Source organism: Triticum urartu, chromosome 5 (genome assembly GCF_003073215.2).
Source record: "Triticum urartu cultivar G1812 chromosome 5, Tu2.1, whole genome shotgun sequence".
Taxonomy (NCBI): domain Eukaryota; kingdom Viridiplantae; phylum Streptophyta; class Magnoliopsida; order Poales; family Poaceae; genus Triticum; species Triticum urartu.
Genome location: NC_053026.1, coordinates 76439034 through 76462553, shown reverse-complemented (window position 1 = coordinate 76462553; position 23520 = coordinate 76439034).

Here is a 23520-nt window from a genome sequence, read left to right as displayed (position 1 = left end):
TATGTGACACACACTCTAATCCACGTTAGCGTGGGTACCTTCGATTTTTTTCAAATAACTCCTCATTAATTAATTTATAGTACTCCCTCTGTTCACTTTTATAAGACCTTGAAGACATTTCAGACAATGTGCAAAACAGTTCATTTTAAGTTGTCTGAAACGACTTACCAAAGTGAACGGATGGAGTATCTCGTTTCGAATGACTAATTATTGCAAGGAAAACACGGGCATGGTAATACATACAGATTCGTTTGCAAATGAAAGAAGATTCGTTTGCATTCTCAAATGTAGGCACACCAGGAAAACCAGGGTCGTGTCGGGGTGGACGCTGCTTCGGTGCCTTAAAGGGAACTGCCTTTGGGTCACTAACATGTGGGCCAGCCACCTGTTGGGCCCATATGTCATGGACACAAAGGCAGGTGCCTTAAGGCACCGAAGCATAGTCCTGTTGGGGTGGTCGCGTGTGTCGGACGGACGCGTAGCACCCAGCCACCCACCCCCCTCCCCCCAAAAAAAAGGACGACGACAATATTAGTTCGCGCTTCCACATTTCAGATTGAAATATCTGGCGGCACCAATTCCAGCCCTGCAAAATCTCTCTTCTCCACCGTCCCCTTCTGCGCCCAGATTGCTCAAATCCCTAATTCGCCACCAACCCTCGAATCACCCCTTGTCTCGTCTCTTTCCCCACCGTTCCCCACCTCTGTGCCAGACGACAACGACGAAGACGACGGTCACACTTCACCACCGCACCAGAGCTACCTCATCTACGCCCTCATCCACCGCACCGGGTGGTCCACCGACAACGTCGGCCGCCACAACCGACGTGCCTCACAAACACCGAGTTCCACCGCATCAGGTGCGCTTCACCGACGCCGTCTCCCAGCTCACCGGGGCTACTTCACCGAGCACATCGTTGCACCTCCGCCCCCCCCCCCCCGAGGTCATTGGGGCTTCACCAACGGTCTCGTCCGCCGCATCATAGCGCTCCGCTGCCACTCAAGATCAGCATCCGTGCGCGGCCAGCCAACGCCAGCGCATCACCCTCAACGGCTCTGAAGTGACCCGCACTCTAGCTAGGCGAGCATGCCCAAACGCCGGCCCGAACTAGGTATCCACACATCACTCCCTTGTGCACTGTTCCGACGATGTTTGGATATCCTTTCACTGCTCTCTGAGCTTACACGCCTATGCAACTCTGACCTTAACTCTTATTTCTTCTAGAGATATCATCTGAAACAAGAAAATCCATATTTTAGCGAAGCGTGATGGAGCTACGGGATCTGGTACACATCCTGCACACCTGTATAACCTTTTAAGTATTTGTCCTCCGGTACAACATCAAGGTCGATTCCTCTTATTTGATCAACCATTCGCCGTGTCAAAAATGCAGATGGGGATGCAAGGAGCACAAGGCCTGCACATCCAAGCAAGTGGTAACATGGACTTGTACACGGAACATCCCAAGCACAAGCAGACCTGCAGTGAGCCTGTACAACGAGCTAGCGTAAGTCCCTGCATTTCATTTAGTTCGTACTGGCATTCGTGTATGATTTGTGTGCAGTGGCTGATCCACGAATTCAAGTTACCAGGGGCGAACATTTAACTTAAAAAATACGAAGGCACTTGCACTATGGAAATCAACATAACTTGAGAAATGTGAAGCTACATGCACTTTGAAAACCAGCTGATGATCCAAAGTAGTTCAGATTATAAACACTAAATGATGCAAGCACCAAAAAACACAAAATGCAACATGGTGTACAAGGACTACAAACATGGTCTGTACCTGCTTGAATTATTCGTTCTCTGGCTGAAAATATCAAAGTGTAATTGCACGTATAACCAGTGCGCAAACTGCATATCAATATATCTATCCTGCACAAGTATGCCAACAGTTTCAAACAACAGATTAGAAAAGTATTTATGCTATGTTGTCATGATACGGGGACTTTCTGGTAGATGGCCTCGACGTTTCCTCAAGCTATGAAAATGCACTATAATTTGCTTGTCATCAATGCCTGCAAATCTCTGTCTCTCTCAACATAGTAGATCATCATTAGACACTAAATCCTTCAATGAGCTTGCAAAATGCTTGCATTAGATCCCTCATTAGACACTATATGTTCATCACCAGGAGCATGTAAAATGTTTGCATCAAATCCTTCATTAGCAGTCTGTTCATTAGAGACTTCAGGCTCAAGAACAACATGAGCTTGTATGTTTGCACCGGAAACTTGATTAGATACATCAGATTCAGTCAGTTCAGTATTGATTGGGGGAGTTATAAAATAAGTAGAAGTTGGTTTCATTTTCTCATAGATTTCCTACATACAAGCAGTTTTACAACACCGTCAGGTTTAACTATTGGCCAGAAATTGAAGAGTTGAACTAGATATAATCAGGGATATGATGTACCTGCTCGTTGTGCATGCTACTCTTGCAAGCTGCGACTGTCTGTTTGCGCAAGCTCGATGCCATGCCCGTGCTGCCGCCACTGCCTCCCACGTAGGCTACACCCAGGGTTGGATCTTCATCTTCTTGTCCTTCCGTTCGCTTGAAGCTCGGCGACCGCCCTCCAACGAGGGCGAGAGGAAGTGCTATGTCGGTCTGTCCAGCGGCGGCTAGGTTAGGAGCGAACCAGACTGGAGGCTGGAGCGAATGAATTGGGATTTTTCCTGGTGTCGATCGATATGGGAGGCGCTCGTTTGGGCCGCGAGCCTGCTATAAGGCCTGCCTTGCACTTATGTTATTGGCCCATCCAAATTGAAACATTTTTCTTCATTTTTTACATTGCCTGCTCGTGCGTTGGGGCGAACAAAACTAGCGTGGGCCAACCTAGACGACTCAAACTAGGGGCACACTATCCAGCCACCTGAGGCGGCCGCCCATACCCCTATGGTGGCATCGCCCCTTTTGCGTGTATGATTTGATAGTGAAAAATATTCCAGTGGCGCTTTGGATTTACCCACAGAATGGTTGAATTGCTTGTTTCTATGAACTGAGTTCGCCAATAATGTGAAGGATGCCAGTCTTTTCATCCTATTGTAGATTGCTTAGATCTCGATATGCCAAAAGTAATCGCATGAAATATACAGTAAAAGCCAGTGTGATGTGTTTGGCTACAACTAGTCTGACTACACGTCCTCATATAACATATCAAGGATGCACCATCTTACCAGATTAACCATTCGACTTACCCATGCAGTGTGGGAAGAATGAAGTATTGGGACTGCGTATCCAAGAAATTGATGCCATGGACTCCTTCGTACAACCTTGTAAGCGAAAAAGAAGTTGCAGTGTGCGTGTACAAAGAACTAGCGTAAGTTCAGTTACCTGCTTCTCGGAATTTTAGTTAGCCACTTATTGCAAAATTGTTCAATTACGTTGCTTGGCTTAATTTAGTTTGCTACTGATTACATAATGGCACAGCCTATTAATCATATTGTAGACTGCGCCTATCTATGTGTTTGATACTTACTGTTAAGAATTACCTGTTTGCCTTAACTTAAATATCTACTTGTTTGTTTAACTGCTTTGCTGCTGCAACAGCGGATTACAATGATGTTAATAACTACTTTTCAGCATCCAATTGAACTCTTTAATTCCTTGTTTGTTTAACTGGTTTGCTGTTATAACTCCCAGTTGAGATGTTTTGCTAACTTCAACTTTTCTGAATCCAATCGGAACTTTAATGGCAAAACAGGTTAGCCCAAGATCAAAGAGCGAGGTCCCCATGGACGTTGCATCATCCCACAGCAGTGGCACCGGCCCAATCGTGCATTATGAATTGCCAACTGCTGATGCTCTAGAGGCTAAACTAGTGGTAGAAAGAGATTCTGCTTCTGCACTTAGAGATGAAGTTGACATGTTGAGGAAGCAAACAGCACAATCACAAGCAGTACTCAAGACAACCATTAAATATTTGGTGGATTTCAAAATGAAGCAAGCTGAGACTGACCAGATTGTTAAGGTCCTGAAGGAAAAAAGGAAATTAAATTCCTACTTGGTAAATCATAGGTGAAATGTTCTTTCCATAGTTGAATAACCTTTGTGTTGTCTGTTCATGTAATCAATCAAACCATTTGTTTTAGAGATCATGTAATAATTGTTTTTTTTGTTTTTTGGTTTGTAATTTTATTTGAGCACAAGTCTGTATTAATTGATAAGACTCGGAGACATTTCATTTGGATTGCTTTGCCAGACCTACAAATATGCCAATCGGGCTGAATGTGCATTCAACAATAGTAGTATAGATGGACCATAAGTGGCACGCATCGGAAAGGGCCAAGATGCTGGCTAAAAAAAGGATGCTGTTGTAGCCAAAAAAAAGTACAGCGGCCTGGCTTATGTATGTTAGTTGATATTATTGATCCATATACTCTATAAGTGTTTATATGTCTGTTAGTTCCGTACATTCTTGGTTGATTGACTCGGTATTTGAATCTTGATACATCGCTTGTGTACATATCTAAATGGGAGTACACATTATGCTGCGTGTGACATTTGAGTTGGACATGAAGTGTTCCAAATATTCGAATTCACCTTAAACTGGATTCTAGTTTCTGAATTTGAGTATCGGCATTTGTAAACCATATTCATATATGACAGTGGAATACATCTTTGTCGTCCTTTTGAAGATATATAAAAACACATAGAATGATTTATAAAGATTCATATAGGAATACAAAATGGATTCGAATTTAGTTGCCAGGGTAAACGTGGATGCTTATTGTCCCAAAATTCGAAAGAAACAGCAAAATGTCCACTCCCACATCGGCTGCCCGAAGCCAAGTGTTTGGGAGATGGAAATTACTGTCTACCCATTACACGGACAATCCATCGGCCCGATTTCCACTGCTCTAAATAGGGGTAGGTTAGTAACTTCAATTAGACGTGACACGACCGCCTCTGAGCCCATTCCGACACGGTGGGCGTCAAACATGGGCGGCAAAACTCATTTGATTCAAGCTCGTCCGAAAGACCTCTGTTTCTCCCTCCATTCCCCATTCATACACGGTGGGCGGCAAAACACCCTCTCCTCGTCCGAAATAGATGTAGGCTAATATTTTAAATAGGGGCAGATGTGTAACTTCCATCAGACGTGACACAACCGCCCTACCTGTCAGCCCCGTTCATACACCGTGGGCGCCAACCGTGGGCGGCAAAACACCCTCTCCTCGCCCGAAATAGTTACCGGCAAATATTTGGGAGATGCGAGATTACCGTCCTATCCCCAACCGACGAGACGTCCAAATTTGAAACGGGGGATAAGTTCGTAACTTTCCCATATTTCAGACAGGCGCGTCCCAAAAACATGGTTCCCCGTACCTCTCCCTCCATTTTCCCATTCATACACCGTCCGCTAGAACACCCCATTCCCACACCAGCCTCCGTCCGCCACCCCATCCATCGCCGCCGTCCTCCACCACATCCATCGCCACCGTCCTCCACCATGCCGGAGCGCCTACCAAGACCGTCGTCTCCACTGCTAGAGATGGACGTTTCTCATCCACGGCGACGGACCAATAGCCTTGCATCGCGTCCTCTCGCTTCATCGGCGCCGTCGTCCTCTTTGCCGGGGCCGCTCACATGACCTTCTCTTCCACCGCAACGGGACTTATCCCCCGATGCACCCGTCTACTGTCGCAGATCTGCTTCAACGCCACCGACAGCCATCGCACCCCCGATGCCTACACGGCGCCGCAAGAGAGGTGGTACTTCATATCTCCTCAACTTTTTGATCTCAACCAGAAAATAGATCTTAACTTGGTTACTCTACTTTCTTTTCAGCTCTTAGAATTTAGTTCTTAGTTCGAAGCAAACAATGGATGCTAAATATTATTTCTCTGGTTTGCAGCTTCAAATCTACCATGGCACAGCCATAATACGGTTTAATTGATCATGCTTAGGGTTTAATTGATCATGTTGGTTCCGTGGTGGTTTCTTTAATAGAAATCAGAGGGGAAACCCTCTTTTGCTAAAAAAATATATGCTTAGAGTTTCCCCCTTTTATGATCACTATACAATCAGAATACATGCTTCGTGTCATAATAACACTGCTCCACCCATCAAGCTAAACAAGCTTAGTTGTTCAAATACGAATCTGATATTATTAAAATAGAGTTGTTTAATTGGTCAGCTAAATGTTCCTAAATTAGTTTCAAAAATGCATGTTCGCTGCTCGGGTGTGTATCTCTGTGTGTGGTCTAGTCAGCATGGTTGGGGAGGTGAACTTTGCATATGCAGGGGTTTATAGGGAGACACTCTTCGAGTTGAAACCGCAATGCATTCCATAGATAACCTGACTACTTTTTATGTTTTCATGAATCTCAGATTCTGACTGAACAGCATCATAATGATTATGAGCTTGCGCGCATGAAAAGAATAAAGCAGAACAATGCCATGGCTGTCAAACTTGGCATTAAGGGACTGAAATCAAGTCTGGATGCAATGCAATGCAAACACTCTCCACCTACAGATTCATGCTCAGAATATGATCCTAACAGTGATTCTGAGCTAGAGGGAGACCTAAGTCAATGTAGCTCCCTAGTGGAGGAGTCAGAGGAAGATGCCCTATCTTATTCACCCATCAAGGTACTTGCTCTAACTTTCCAAGGTTACATTGCTCGCACATATGCATTGCTTCTACTTTGTTGAACTACCATTAGCTTAGTTTACACATCGTGTATGTGAATACGCCCTGCCTATCCATTTTCAGTACATATTCCATCTGTCATGATACCATATTTATCCATTCAAATGTTGTTCTTGTGTATCAGATGTTCAAAAGGAAGAGGGCGATTGCTGATCGTGGAGGAGCACAAGCAAAGTATTTGGAAAAGGTAGTGGTACCTGATAAATCAAATAGCCCATTAGGTGTAGTTGCAATATCACCTGACCCACAAAACACCCCAACTCTAGCAGACTCTAGCCCTACTACACTGGTCATTTCTGATGCCCCAACTCAGCAGATCCCAACTGCAGCAAACCGTATGATTATGCTAGTTGACATAGCACCAGCTGTACGACGCAAAACCCCCATTCCAGCAAAGAGTACACCAAATCCAGATGCCAAATCCCTTTTCGAACCAGAGAGAGCCCCAATTGCAGCAAATAGGACCCCTGTTCCATTTCTTCCCAGTTTAGAAGACGAAGCTTATGTTGTTGTCAGGAACTTTGTGCGCATATTTCCTTCATGGAAAGATTATACCGCAGACACAGAACAATTTCCAGTCTTCCTCCGCAACTTACGCGTAAGTAATGTACTAATGTTATTCATGGTCATTACTGCATATGTTTCTGTTGACAGAAGACACAAGATTTCATTCTTTTTAAATAGGCGAGGCGCCAAACTGGATTGTGATGACGAGCAAGGGTTGGTTGCGCTTTTCAAGCACTCGTTGATGAAGTATCGTTCCTACCTGAGGCAAGCGCACTTGATGGCAAGCCTCTGAACGAAATTTCTGTAAAGTCTCCGGTGCTACATTTATCCGACGGTGACTGGAATAATCTTGTTACACATTGGTCTCGGCTATAGCGTAAGGTACTATCTATGATATCACATCACAATTTGAACTACATTTCTACATTTGCCTTAATGTCTCACTTGTACGAAAACTGTTAGCAGAAGAACATTCGTTCTCAAGGGACTACAGAATCTCGCAACTATACTGCACACTGCATTGCTCTTGTGAGTACCTCTTGCCCTGTATGACCATACTTACTTTCATAGCTGTTTGATTATGTAGCATCACTGCACATGTTAGCCTCGTAATCGTCCATTTGGTGGACATTACAAGATCCATATGGACTCTTACATAAATTTAGAATCAACCCAATGCTTTTGAAGAGGTTTAGCTCTGCAGTCCTCTTGTAAGGACTGAATGTGGTCTATCACTGTACTCACATTTACAGCTACTCCCTCCGTCCCATAATATAAGAAAGTTTTGTACAATACACCAATGTTCAAAACACTCTTGTATTATGGGAAGAGGGATTGGTTCATTTTGTAGCATTCTGCATCTTATCTCCCTCGCCCACCATTTACTAAAAAAGATCAGATCTATATTTAATCTTACCAACAAGTAGAATACACAAGACAATGCCAGTGTAGAAGTGTAGCCCATTGCTCTTGTCAGTACATTTTTTCCTGTAACGCTTGTACTTCCAGGGATTGGTAGTTGATTATGTAGCATTAATCTGCATCTTATCTTCATTATCCTCTATCCCTTCTAGTATTATCATATCTATAATTACTCTCTACAAAATGTAGAGTATAGGCAATGCTTATGAAGAAGATTCTATGCTAAAATTCTTGAGTTATCCTTCCCTTGCCATGGAGAAGGGCATTATAAAGCCGGTGTTAACTGTTAATGTAAGTCAGTCCTTCTAAAGCCTTTATCCTCAACTGCTGTTTAATTTTCTCATACTCCCTATCGTTTACTGCTGTTTAGTTTGCTGTTTCTACCAAAATGCATGTTCGTAAGAACCGTAAGTTCTAAGTTTTACTTGTAAAACCAAATTCCTTATTCATACCATGCACATTACTTAATACTCCCTATATTATGCTTGTTTTTGTGGATCTATAATCCAGTGTGTGGTGAAGCAGCCCACGTTTGCACCTTGTCATCTCTTGTTTTATCTTACTGATGTGGCTGATGATATGAACAATATGCCATGCACATTATCCAAAATAGATACAATGATTTTCTTTGCCCTTCATCTATGCTTGTTATGTTGACATGGTAATCCAGTAGTGTGGTGAAGCTCCTCGCATTATGAACAATGCCAAATTATGCTATTGATATTTTGAACATACTCTTTATTTTCTAATTTGAAATTGGATAGAATTGACAGAACAGTTATCATCATTGTTTATACACGTGCAAAACCTGTCATCTCTCTGCTTTGTTTCAGGCTGATATGCCTGATGGCATGCACAAGTCTGCTGAAGGCTGTGAGACAAACCCAACATATATTGCAGCAAAGAAGGAAAAACATCTTGAAGATAGCGAGACAACCCCAAAGTCTTGTCTTGATGTAGTGTTCAAGTTACTTGAGACTAACAGTCAGACAACCTCACAGAATTCGTTGTCTGAATCAGTTTGACTTCTTCAGTCCCAAGTTCTAGCAGAAAGGCATTCTGCAAATCAACTTCGACTTGAAGTCCTATCTCTAAGAAAGATTGCGGAGAACACCAATGAGAACCTCGTCGCTAAACAGCTACACCTGGAAGCTATGACCGACATGCTAGGCCGGTCTCACAGCCTTGCTCAGCAGCTTGCGCAGCAGTTCCCCCGCAAGGCTAACCTTTCTTGAAATGTCTTGGAAGTGGTCTCGGTTCAGTATTATTTTGTTACGCTGCAATGGTGCCCGGTTTTTGTAATCTGCTTCTTCGTTGCGCTTTATGATCACTGGTGGCGAACTTTGATGCCCAGTGGATGTAATATACCCTAAATCCTTTATTGTGTAGTGTAGGTTTATTCTTAGTTACTATGCCGTAATTTCTTTATTGTATAGAGTAGGTTTGTTCTTAATTCCTACTAGTTACGCAGCAGCCCGAAATGAACCCTGACCCATGATTGTGCGAATCAAATCACGGGCTTTTAACATGCCAAAATTGTCTGGGTCCTTGTTTGGCCCAATCAGATATCGGCTGCGAGAAGGCCGGATGCAAACTGGGCCGTAGTTAGGCCCAACTATATGACGGGCTTTTAACAGGCCAAAATTAATATAGGGACGAAATGTTAAACGGGCCCTTAACAGGCCAAAACTAATATCAAGCCGAATTACTAAGTGGGCCTTTAGCAAGTGAGCCCAAAAGCATAGTGTCCGCCAGTTGATGGGCCGAATCTGATATGGGCCATAATTGAGCCCAAAGCCTCTTAAAGGGCCAGACCTGATCTGGGCCGTAATTTGGCCTAGAACGTGGTAGGCTTTTAATGGGCCGGATCTCATATGGGCCATTATTAGGCCCGGAGTGTGGCAGGCCATTAATGGACCGGATCAAATATGGGCCATCATTTGGCCCAAAACATGGCATCCAGTTAATGGGCCGGCCTACTAGGGTCCTCAAAATCTTGTGGGCCTACAGCTGGGCCGGCCCATTAATGTCGACGAAATCTCGTGGGCCTTTAGCTGGGCCGGCCCAATATGACCCGCAAGAATCTTGTGGGCCTTTACCTGGGCCGGCCCATTATGGCACACAAAAATCTTGTGGGCCTTTACCTGGGCCGGCCCATTATGGCCCACAAAATCTTGTGGGCCTTTAGCTGGGCCAGCCCATTATGGTCCGCAAAATCTCGTGGGCCTTTAGCTGGGCCGGCCCATTATGGTCCGCAAAATCTTGTGGGCCTTTAGTTGGGCTGGCCCATTTAAACTTGTTGGACCATGCCACGTGTCGACGTATCATAGGCGCCTTCTGTCCAGTGAGTGGATGACATCTGTCCCGATGATGAGCCGACACGTGTTTCCTCTAGCCAATGATGATTTTACACGTGGAAAATCCCCATTGGTCGGGGCTGTTAACGGGTTATTGGATCCAAAACCCGACCTGATAGCTTAACGGCGTTCTGTTACGGTGGATGCCACGTGTCGGTCACCCTTGACGAAAGCACTTCTCTGACGCGCGATTTATCATCATGGAAGTGGACACTTCCGTGATAATAATTTTGGTAATGTCATGGAACACTTCTACGACAGCACAGGTATGACTATCTTGATTCTTTCATAAATTTGCCATGGATGTACATGCATGACAAAAAAAGCGACCTAGTGACAAACACATATCATCACGGAAGTGTATTTTTTTGTAGTGCAAGCACAGTTCGCACAAAGATGCGTCGCAAGGTTTGCTAACCTGTTTACATGCTGAATAACAAAAAAAAGAGGAAATATTACCAAGCTCTCCTATTTGTAACAGGATATGAGCCACAATTAAGCGAGAATTATGGTGAGTGTTCCATGCAATTAACTTCCATTATCACATGCGAGAACCCTCGAAGAGAACCAAATGTGTTAAAGATTGCTTTATCACATTTTTAAAATATAATAAGAGTGCAGACGCTCCTCCATCCGGTTCCTAGTACTAAGTACATACCTCTATAGTAGTAGTACTAGTACTAGTAAACTTTGCGCTTGGTTGTTCACGCCTTCGGGAAGTCGAACAATAATAGTACTAGTATAATGTATGCTTTTGGCAATCTAACACCGAATTAACTGCTGCACGTCCACCGCCTGAGCGAGGGAGAGCTTTCATTAGTCAAAAGTTTCTCCTTGTCCTGTGAGCCACCGCACGCAAGCTTCTCCCGTCCTGCAAGCTTCTCCTTGTTCGGCAAGTTGACGGGACACAACAAAGTAATGCTAGTCCATAATGCCTTCTTTCCGGTCAATATGGCTTAATTTCAAACGAGATAAATACACTGTATGTCATTGTATATTTGTAAAAATATGGTCAGTGGACTTCATAATACGCTCATTGCGCTCAATATATATATTTCCCGGTGTTTATATGGTCACTAGCTCACCCTGGCTGAGTATGTGTGTGCATGCACGTGTAGGTTGAGCACTTGAGCGTGACCGTGTGTGTTATGTCGTGTGCTCGGACATGCATGCATTAGGGCATCGCGTGCGTTTTTGCGTCCATGTGTACATGTGACTATTGCATGCATGCACGAGGTTGTAGTCCCTCACATTCACATGTTCATAAGTCAATGCTTTGTCAAAACATTGCATGCAAGGTTTAATCATTCGTTGTTCACTCATGCATTCCCGATATTAATACGTTGGTAAAGACAATTTCTTGAGGAAAACGAGCCCATGAATTGAGTACAAAGGGGACCAATAAGCTAGGACGGAGGGAGTACCAGTAGTGAACTGGAAGGAGGGAGTGGGTACTAGTAGAACAGTACTACGTAACAACGTGCAGTAAAATTCCTCTATGTGCATCCTGTTGTAGCGATCCGACATCACACGGTCAAATCTATGTGCATATGTGTCATCCCTGGATCGGTAATGCTGACACAAACAGTACTTGAAGAATTTAAAACAGAGTTCAATCACACACTTATTACATCGAATATCTCAAAAGAGAGTATTTATTACAATAATATGGCTGAAGGCCATCTAATGAAGATAACAGCGGAAGGCTTCGAAGGTAAAATGAGTCCATCAACTCCAACAACATAGCTAAGTGGAAGACAATGACCTAGCGCACCTTACTCTTTGTCTGAAAAATATGCAACATAATACGTTGCAGCCCGAAATGGGTCAGCACATGGAATATGCTGGTAAAATAACACTATAGAGCAGTGAACAAGTAGCAGCTATAACTGTATGAATATTTGGCTGGTAGAGGCTCTATGGTTAATTTTGCAGAAAGCTAGTTTTTCCCTACAACAAAGGGATACGTTTTATTTAACTACAAATTTGTTGAAAACAGTGAGAATGGTAACCCCATCTCAATCCTAAAATTAATAAACATTAACCCAACAAATTAATTAAGTAAAGTGATGAGATCAACATAATAATTCAAACACTAGATACTCAAGATGTCTGTAACCAGGGACACGGCTAACCATGATTAGTTTGTACACTCTGCAGAGGTTTGCGCACTTTTCCCCACAAGACTCGATCTCCTCCGTTTGATTTCTTGGACTGCATGATGTATTAGAAACGGATAACCGAGGCACGGTCTTTCAGAAGCATTAGCCCTTTCGACGGGTAAACTGTACCACCTACAATCCCCTACATCCACTAGTTTACCACTGAAAGAGGTCACGCAACATACTCAATTATGCGAGAGCCCATAATGGCTTGTGGCTACACACGGAAGTTTCTAGCATAAATAATTTTATGATCCCTTTGAGCCTGGGTGGCGGACCATAGGATGATCACACGGATTCCCAGGGATCTCCTTGGACAAAACTGGATTACCCCAGGTGCCCACAAATAATCCACCCAGATGTGTGTTAAAGTAGCCACCTTAAAATAAACCCTTAGTTCATAATAATACTCACAACTGTCATGAATCACTCAAACCAAACCACGTCTATGAGCATAGCATAGTAGTATAAGCATAACATAGAAGTAACTCCCAAGGTTAAATTGCATAGGGCAATAGGTACTACCTCAACAACTACTTCCCAATACCCACATGTTAAACAATTCCTACTCATGCAATGTTTGAGGGTTTGAAACTAATGCATAAAAACTGGGTAATAAAGGGGTATGATCAAAGTGTTACTTGCCTTGCTGATGATCTGAAAACCCTAGTGACTCGTAGTAGCATGCTTCACACTTCAGAAACTCTATCGCAAACAAACAATAGCATACATAATCACTCAAGCAATAGATGCAAGGGTAAAACTCAAGAGAAAAGGTCCAAATCGAAAGTACAAGAGAAGAGCTTCGATTTGCAAAAAGAATCAATCAAATTGGAGCTCCGAAAGTCTAACTGCGGTCAAAAGAAATTCAAATTCAAATATGCTTGCAACCAAATTTTAAATTGTCAAAATCATCTTCAAGTTGGTTAATTGGAAAGAGGAGTCCGAGAAGAAGATTTTTGCGTTGGTTTCACTGGATTTGGACGAGCGAGCAAAAAGTTGCGAGCGTTTGAAGATCATGGGCTAATCTGCGATAAAAATAATCGTAGATAGGTCCTTGGCAGAAAATAAAATAAAAGAAAAATAGAATCGAACGAACGTTCGCTATCAGGGACAAACGGGCGAAAAACGTTCGCTAACAGAAACGTTCGGACGAACGTTCGCTAATTCACGAAACCGAAAAAAAACTAAACCGATCTGATGAAAAAAAACCGTGGGCACGGTTTTATCGGTTTTTACCGATTCTTGGAAAAAAAACAGGGACGATGGCGGCGAGGTGAGATCCGGCAAGGCGCGGCGGCGTGCGGCTGCGTGTGGCGTCGGCGAGCGCAGGCACGGGCTGGCGGGCGGCGTTGGCGGCGGAGCAGCGGCGGCAGCAGGCGGCGGCGGCGTGGGCACATGACGCGGGCGGCTGCGGGCGGTGGCTTGTGGTGGAGAGAGGCCGGGGGTGGCGGCATATATAAAGAGGGTGCGATGGCTTCCTTGGTTGAGGGGGCGGTAGTGGTGGAGTCTGGCTCGGACTCCAGGAGTCCGGCGATAGCGCGGCTCCCGCGCGGGGAAGGTGGCGGCGGCCTGGCTGGGCTGGGCCTTTGGCCCAGTTGGGCCGAGAACTTTTTTTAAAAAAATTTCTCACGAATAAAATCATAAAAAAATATAAAAAAAAATCTAAAAACAATTTTCAGCGTCTAAATAAAATAGTTAGAACAAAGTGAACATTTTTCTGGCCTAAAATGCAATTTTTAAAAATGCATATTTTTCTAATTCAAATAAAATCTCAAATAAAATCCAAATAAAATATTTATTTGATTTTAAAAAAGTTCCTCCAATATTCCTCTCTTTTTGGAGAAGTCCTATTATCTTCTCTCTTTTAATTTAAATTTTGGAAATAATTGGAGAGAAAACTATTAAAACCAAATTGATCCTCTTTTCCAATTTGAAAAAAATTCAAATATGAAATAAATGAAATCCCCAACTCTCTCCTTGGGTCCTTGAGTTGCTTAAGATTTCTAGGATCACAACCAAAATGCAAAAAAATATGGTATGCATGTGATGACCTATGTATAACATCCGAATTGAAAATTGGGATGTTACAAACCTACCCCCCTTAAGATGAATCTCGCCCTCGAGATTCAGGTTGGCTAAAAAATAGGTGTGGGTGGTCTTGACGTAGGTCTTCCTCTCGCTCTCAGGTGGCTTCATCCTCGTTATGCTGGATCCATTGAACTTTGCAAAACTTGATAACCTTGCTGCATGTAACTCGGCTGGCAGACTCGAGAATCTTGACGGGCTTCTCCTCGTAGGTTAGGTCACTATCCAACTGAATTCCTTCTAGGGGCACTATATCTCTCAGAGGAATATCAGCCATCTCTGCATGACACTTCTTCAACTGGGAAATGTGAAACACATTCTGAACTCCTGACAAACCTTCGGGTTACTCGAACTTGTAGGAAACTTCTCCCATACGTTCTAGAACTCAGTACGGTCCTACAAATCTCGGGGCTAACTTTCGCTTAACTACAAATCGTCTAATTCCTCGGAGTGGTGACACACGAAGATATGCTCGGTCTCCAATTTCATAGACTACCTCCTTGCATTTAGTATCGGTATAACTCTTCTGCCTGGACTGAGCTACCTTCAGTCTATGTCGAATCAACTTAACCTTCTCTTCAGACTCTTTGATCAGATCTGGTCCAAACAACTGATGGTCTCCAACTTCATCCCACATCAACGGTGTCCTGCACCTTCTTCCATACAAGGCTTCAAAGGGTGCCATTTTCAAACTAGCCTGATAATTGTTGTTGTATTAGAACTCTATGTAAGGCAAAATGTCATCCCAACTAGATCCATAATCTAGCGCACAAGCTCTCAACATGTCCTCCAGAATCTGATTGACTCTCTCTATCTCTCCATCGGTCTGTGGATGAAAGGCTGTACTCTAGCCTATTACCCAAAGTCTGGTGCAATTGATTCCAAAACATCAAAGTAAACTGTGTCCCTCTATCTGATAGGATGGTCCTCGGAACTCCGTGCAGACATACGATCCTGGTCATATATATCTTGGCCGACTTCGCGCTTGTATAGTTTGTTTTCACTGGGATAAAGTGAGCTACCTTGGTCAAGCGATCAACTACTACCAAGATTGAATCATATCCCGACCGGGTCCTCGGTAATCCGGTGATGAAATTCATGCCAAGCTTGTCCCACTTCCATTCGGGTATCGGCATAGGATGAAGCAATCCTGCCGCCTTCTAATGTTCGTACTTCACTCTCTGACATACATCACATGATGCTACATACTCGGCAATATCCTTCTTCATACCTGTCCACCAGAAACGCTCCTTCAAATCCAAATACATCTTCGTGTTTCCGGGGTGAATCGAGTATGGGGAGTCATGAGCTTCCTGAAGTATTAACTTCCTGATCTCCGCATTATTGGGCACATATATACGATCCTCAAACCATAAAGTCTCGTGCTCATCCTCACGGAAACCCCTGGATTTTCCTTTGCTCATCTTCCCCTTTATCTCAGCAATTTCCTTATCATCCTTCTGAGCTTCTCGAATCTTTCCCAATAACATAGACTGCACCTCCATTCTTGCAACAAAACCTCTTGGAACTATCTCCAAACAAAGTTCCTTGACATCGTTAACTAATTCTTGCGGTAATCCTCCGCTTACGAGGGTATTGGCATTACTCTTGCAGCTCAAAGTGTCTTCTACGACATTGACCTTCCCTAGATGATAGTGCAACTTCATATCATAATCCTTTATGATCTCCCACCATCTCCTCTGCCTGAGATTCAACTCCTTATGCGTGAAAATGTACTTCAAACTCTTGTGATCCATGTACACATCACATCTATTTCCAATCAGAAAATGTCTCCAGGTCTTGAGCACATGCACTCCGGCTGCTAACTCCAAATCATGTGTGGCATAATTCAACTCATGAGGTCGAAGCTGACAGGAGGCATATGAAACAACTCTTCCATCCTGCATCAGTACTCCTCCAAGTCCTAAGCGAGAAGCGTCGCAATACACTTCGAAATCCTTGCATATATCTGGAAGAATCAGCACTGGGGCTATAACCAAACGTTTCTTCAACTCCTGAAAACTGGCCTCACAATCTTCAGTCCATTTGAACTTGGTGTCCTTCTTCAACAACTCGGTCATGGGTTTCGCAATCTTGGAGAAATTCTCAATGAACCTCCTGTAATATCCTGGGAGTCCTAGAAAACTGTGGATCTCTCCAACTGAGGTGGGTGCCAACCACTCGGTGACAGACTGAACCTTGGTGGGGTCTACTGCTATAACTTCTCCTCATATAACATGTCCAAGAAATCCAACTTCCTTCAACCGAAACTCACACTTGCTACACTTGGCATACAACTAATGTTCCCTAAGCTTCTCAAGAACTAAGCGCAAGTGTTCCTTTTGTTCCTCTTCATTCTTCGAGTACACCAAAATATCATCAATGAACACCACTACAAATTTATCCAAAAACACCATGAACACCTTGTTCATCATGCTCATAAAATAAGCAGGGGCATTAGTCAGTCCAAATGACATGATCGTGTACTCATATAGTACGTACCTTGTGGTGAAAGCTGTCTTAGGTATATCCTGTTCTGGGATCTTCAGTTGGTGGTATCCTGATCGCAGATCAATCTTGGAGAATACTTTAGCTCCTTGCAACTGTTCAAATAGATCATTGATCATCTGTAGTGGGTACTTGTTCTTGATCGTCACTTCATTTAAGGCCCGATAACCAACAACCATTCTCAAAGAACCATCCTTCTTCTCAACTAAGAGCACTGGGGCTCCCCACGGTGATGAACTTGGTCGGATGTAGCCTTTCTCCAATAACTCCTTAATATGCTTCTTAATTTCCTCCAGATCATTTGCGGGCATCCGATACGGTCTCTTCGATATTGTTCCGGTGCCTGCTAGCAGCTCAATCAAAAATTCTATGTCTCGATCTGGCGGTATGCCTGGAAGTTCCTATGGAAATACATCCGGGTAATCCTTCACAATAGGCACTTCTTCCTAAACAACTCCCTAGATAGAATTTACTTGGGTCCTCCTTGGCGCATGCCTAGACACATACTTGATCCTTTTTCCCTCCAGGGTGGTGAGTGAAATTGACTTACTAGCACAATCGATGTTTCCTCCATACTTTGATAGCCAATCCAGGCCTAATATTATATCCAATCCTTGGGACTCCAAAATTATTAGGTCTAAGGGGAAAACATGGTACCAATCGTTAAGGGTAACCGATCACACCATCGGCTGGCCATATGCTCTTCTCCTGGCGAGCTTACTAACATGGGTGACCTATGGGCTAAGGTTGGAAATTTAAACTTGTCCACAAATCCCCTTGATATGTATGAACGCGATGCACCAGTGTCAAAAAGAACGAGTGCGGTAAATGACTCAATCAAAAACTTACCGATCACTGCATCAGGATGTTCTTCAACCTCCTCCATGTTGATGTGGTTCATCTGACCTCTGGTGTAGGGATTGGGCTTCTTCCCAGAGTTCCCATTTTTGTTGCCATTCTTCAACTCTGAGCAATCATTGGCGTAATGTCCAGTCCTCCCGCACTTGTAACAGGTAACATGGCTCAGGTCCTTCTTGGCGGGCGTTCCTGGGATGGGACGGTTCTGGTTGCTGCTTGCTCCATTCTCGTTTCCATTCTTAGGCCCACTCTGGTTATGTGAGCTTCCTCCATTGTGGGTATGACCTCCATGGTTATGGATGTAACCTCAGGAGTTAGGGGTAAAGCGAGGCTTCTGCTGAACTCCAGAATTGTACTTCCCCTGTCCATACTTCCGTTTGCGGCTCTCTATCTACTGCTGTTTGCTTTCAATCATAAGCGCCCTATCTACCAAATCCTGGTAGTTATTGAATGTTGCCACCATCAACTGCATGCTCAACTCATCATTCAGCCCTTCCATAAACTTCTCCTGCTTCGTGGCGTCTGTGGCCACATCATCCGGGGCATAACGAGCTAACTTTAAACTCATCCACGTACTGCCCCACAGTATGATTTCCCTGGCGTAAGTTGCGAAACTCACGCTTCTTCATACTCATTGCTCCAGTTGAGACATGGGTGGTACAGAAAGCTTGCTGAAACTGATCCCATGTGACATTGGCTATGGGAAAAGTGGTTGTGTAATTCTCCCACCATGAGACTGCTGGTCCATCCAATTGTTGTGCGGCGAAGCGCACCTTCTCTGCATCTGTGCAACTTGCGGTGGTTAGCTCCCTTCGAATTCTGCGGAGCCAGTCATCAGCAACAATCAGCTCGGTGCTACTCGAAAACACCGGTGGATTCAACCTCAGAAAATGGGCTAAGTTGTCCACTAGAGGTGGTGGTGGTGGGTTGTTGTTATTGTTTTTGTTGTTGCCTTGGTTCTAGACTAGTAGCTGCATCAAGGCATTCTACTGCTGGATCAATTGGGTGAGCTCTGGCGGGAAGACAAATCCGGGGTCACGTCTCGGAGGCATCTGATAGGTTTTAGAGGGGAGAGAATAGAATAGAGTGAGGTCTAAGGAGAAAATCACTACCCATATGCACATGAGACAAACACAATCATAACACACCACTCAATTCAAACAAGGGCATACAATTGATCTGACTACCAATACCCACATGTAAAACAGTTCCTACTCATGCAATGTTTGAGGGTTTGAAACTAACGCATAAAAACTAGGTAATAAAGGGGTATGATCAAAGTGTTACTTGCATTGCTGACGATTTGAAAGCCCTAGTGACTCGTAGTAGCACACTTCGCACTCCGAAAACTCTATCAGAAACAAACAATAGCATACATAAGCACTCAAGAAATATATGCTAGGGTAAAACTCAAGAGAAAAGATCCAAATTGAAAGTACAAGAGAAGAGCTTTGATTTGCAAAAAGAATCAATCAAATCGGAGCTATGAAACTCTAACTGCGGTCAAAAGAAATTCAAATTCAAATCTTCTTGCAACCAAATTTTAATTTGTCAAGATCATGTTCAACTTGGTTAACTAGAAAGAGGGCTCCAAGACAAAGATTTTGGCGTTTGTTTCACTGGATTTGGACGAGCGAGCAAAAAGTTGCGACCGTTTGAAGATCAGGGGCTAATCTGCGATAAAAATAATTGAGGATAGGTCCCTGGCAGAAAATAAAAGAAAAGAAAAAGGCTACCGAACAAACGTTCTCTATCAGGGACAAACGGGCAAAAAACGTTCGCTAACAGAAACGTTCGGACGAACATTCGCTAATTTGGGAAACCGAAAAAAAACTAAACCGATCTAACAGAAACAAACCGGGGCAATGGTTTTGTCGGTTTTTACTGATTCTTCGAAAAAACAGGGACAATGGCGGCGAGGCGAGATCCGGCGAGGCAGGGTGGCATGCAGCGTCAGCGAGTGGCGGGGGAGCAGCGGCGGAAGCAGGTGGCGGTGGGGCGGGCAGGCGGCTCGGGCGGCGGCGCGCGGCGGTGGGCGGCGATAGCGGGCGACGGCTTGGGTGGAGAGGGGCCGAGGGTGGCGGCGAATATAAAGATGGGGTGGCGGCGACGGGGCGGCGGTGGAGGAGTCCGGACTCCGAGTGTCCAGCGGCGGCGCGGCTCCGAGTGTCGCACGGGGAAGGTCGCAGCGGCCTGCCTTGGCTGGGCCTTTGGCACAGTCGGGTGGAGAACTTTTTTTTCAAATAAATTTTGCCCGAATAAAATCCTAATAAAATATAAAAAAATCTAAAAATGCTAAAAACAATTTTCACCATCTAAATAAAATATTTAGAACAAAGTGAACATTTTTTTGGTCTAAAATGCAATTTTCAAAAATGCATATTTTTTTATAATTCAAATAAAATCTCACATAAAATCCAAATAAAATATTTATTTGATTTCAAAATTTTTCCTCCAATATTCCTCTCTTTTTGAAGAAGTCCTATTATCTACTCTTTTTAATTTACATTTTGGAAAAAAAATGGAAATAAAAATATTAAATCCAAATTGATCCTCTTTTCAAATTTGAGAAAAAAATCAAATATGAAAATAAATGAAATCCCCAACTCTCTCCTTGGATCCTTGAGTTGCTTAAGATTTCTAGGATCACAACCAAAATGCAAAAAAAATGTTATGCATATGATGACCTATGTATAACAACAAAATTGAAAATTGGGATGTTACACCTGTCTACGTGTCATGCAAGAAAATAGAGATAAGTACAAGTGAGACTTAGGAACGGTCATACACATAGGGGGAGTACGTGTAGGGGCCACTAAGGAGCAGTCAAATCACACGGTAAGTTAGTCGGAAGAAGCAACCATTATTTCACTCTTCAATGACACGTACGCAATATAAACTGGTTGATATGGAGAGAAAAAGAAAACCACTATATATACACTAGCAGGAGCCAAAGCTACAAGCCTGCTTGCTTGGGTAGCTCTCTTCACAAGCATAGAAAGATGGTTGCCACATCGCTGCTCACATATCTGGCCTGATCCCGCCACTGGAGGAAGGGAACAATGTTTTGCGTAGACGCGGTCGACATCGGTGAGGGAGAAAGCCCACAGTCGGTGCGTCCCAACCGCCTACTAGCTACAGCCCGACGTCCTAGGTAGTAGTACATCTTCCTTTTGGAGCCGGCTTGCTCCACTGCCGCAGCTCCCCATGTAGCTCCATCTCCATGTCGACCTTTCTCTACTTCTATCGGCTTCTGTTTGTGCTAAGTTTATGTCTCACGAACTAGTTCCAGTACTATTATTCTAATCACACTTCCTCAATATCTTTGCCATGAGGGATGCTCAGCTCGATTTTAGTGGAACTGCACAAAAGCATCGTAGGATCCGAGGGTGCCAGCCCTCTTTCCTTCGACAGGTTCTACCTAGCCAGGAAATTAAATCCTGTTTAGGGTTTAGGGTTTAAGTCATAGTGACCCCATCAATAGTTTTTCTTTTGTACACGCTCTCACAACTTTTGTCTTTAGTTGTGAAGTAAAATTTGGTTATGATCTATGAATCATTGAGATGCATCAGCATGCGTGTTAGTTTTCCTTTGTATTTGATAGAATGTTGTAACGGGGCAACCGTGGAGTAGGAATGAAAATGGAGTGGAAAGTTTCCGTTTTTCCAGAGAAAAAACAGAAATGGAGAGAAACCAACGTTTCGTTTTGTTGGATCGCGCCATCGAGCAAAACCAACGTTTAAATCACGTCTGTCGCGTTCGTGTCTCACCCTCCTCCATGGCTCCACCCCACACGGTCACTCGGAATGCCACTCACCGCAAACCGAGTATACGATAACTTTCCTGCTTGCTTGTCGATGGATCGAGCCATGGAGTACTAGCACTACTGAAGAGATTGACGAGTTGGGGGAGGACAGCTAGCTGTAGGACGGACTCCCAAGAACTTTTTACATGCACGTTGTGGCCGGCTATTGCGACCTTTGAATGCAGAGCAGTCACGTGCACCGGGAAGTGGCGCGGGCGACGCTCTCTCGACCAGCGTGCCGCTTCAATGTCGGTGCCAGTGAGAGCTTGCTGAGGGAGTCTGGGACTAAGGGGGCCTCGGGCGTCCGGCCTGTTGGACATGGGCCGGACTGATGGGCTATGAAGATACTAGACCGAAGACTCTCACCAGTGTCCTGATGGGATTCTCCTTGGCATGGATGGCAAGCTTGGCATTCGGATATGAAGATTCCTTCCTCTGTAACCGACTTTCTATAACCCTAGTCCCTTCTGGTGTTTATATAAACTGGAGGGATTTGTCTATAGGGACAATCATAATCAGATAGGCTAGACTTCTAGGGTTTTATCCATTATGATCTTGTGGTAGATCAACTCTTGTAACCCCCATACTCATCAATATTAATCTAGCAGGACGTAGGGTTTTACCTCCATCGAGAGGGCCCGAACCTGGGTAAACATTGTGTTCCCTGTCTCCTGTTACCATCAACCTCAGACGCACAGTTCAGGACCCCCTACCCGAGATCCGCCGGTTTTGACACCGACATTGGTTCTTTTATTGAGAGTTCCGCTGTGTCGTCGTCAAGAGGTTTGATGGCCCCGTCAGTCATCTACAACAATGTTGTCCATTGAGAAACCTTCCTCCCAGGACAAATCTTCGTATGCAGCAGTTTCGTACTACAGGCCAACTCGCGTGGCCATCACGAGCAGATCGATAGCTACGCCCCTGGCCGTCAGGTCAGATTTGGAAGCTTGAACTACGTCCGAGATATCCGCGGAGACTTGATATTCGACGGATTCGAGACCACGGCAGCCGCTCCCTGTCGCCATGATAAACATGACTTAAATCTCTCATCGGACCATGCCCAGTGTATAGCGCCTGTAACTGCTCTGGAGCAGATTACACCATCCGAGGACGGGAGGCTCAACCCCACCATGGAAACCCCAGGCTCAGCAGCGTCAGAGCCGCACACCGACCCAACCTCGAGTGGGATCCGTGTCACCGGAATCTCAGACCCATTTTCGGCTACAAGTTCCGAACCATGTGCTCCTCGCACGACAAGCATGATCAGGCATCGATCGTCGAATTCAGATCCGCAGACATCTTTCGGCACTCGCCTTTATGCGATGTGCTAAACTCATTAAAAACACTCTCCTTAGCGGAGGACTCTCAGCTGAATTATATCCGGTTTGAACTGGAGGCTGATGACGGAGAATTTGGCTTCCCACCCCCACCAAGTTAATAGCCACTGTCGAAGACTTAACCGACATGCTCGATTACGACTCCGAAGACATCAATGGTATGGACGGCGATGCTAGAGAGGAGCAGGCCGAAGACCCACCGTTCACCAGACGATGGACGGCCACCTCCTCATATGATGTATACATGGTAGATGCACCAAAAGAGAATAGTGACGATGACAAGGAAGATCCAGTTGAGGATAAACCTCTTGAGATCCAA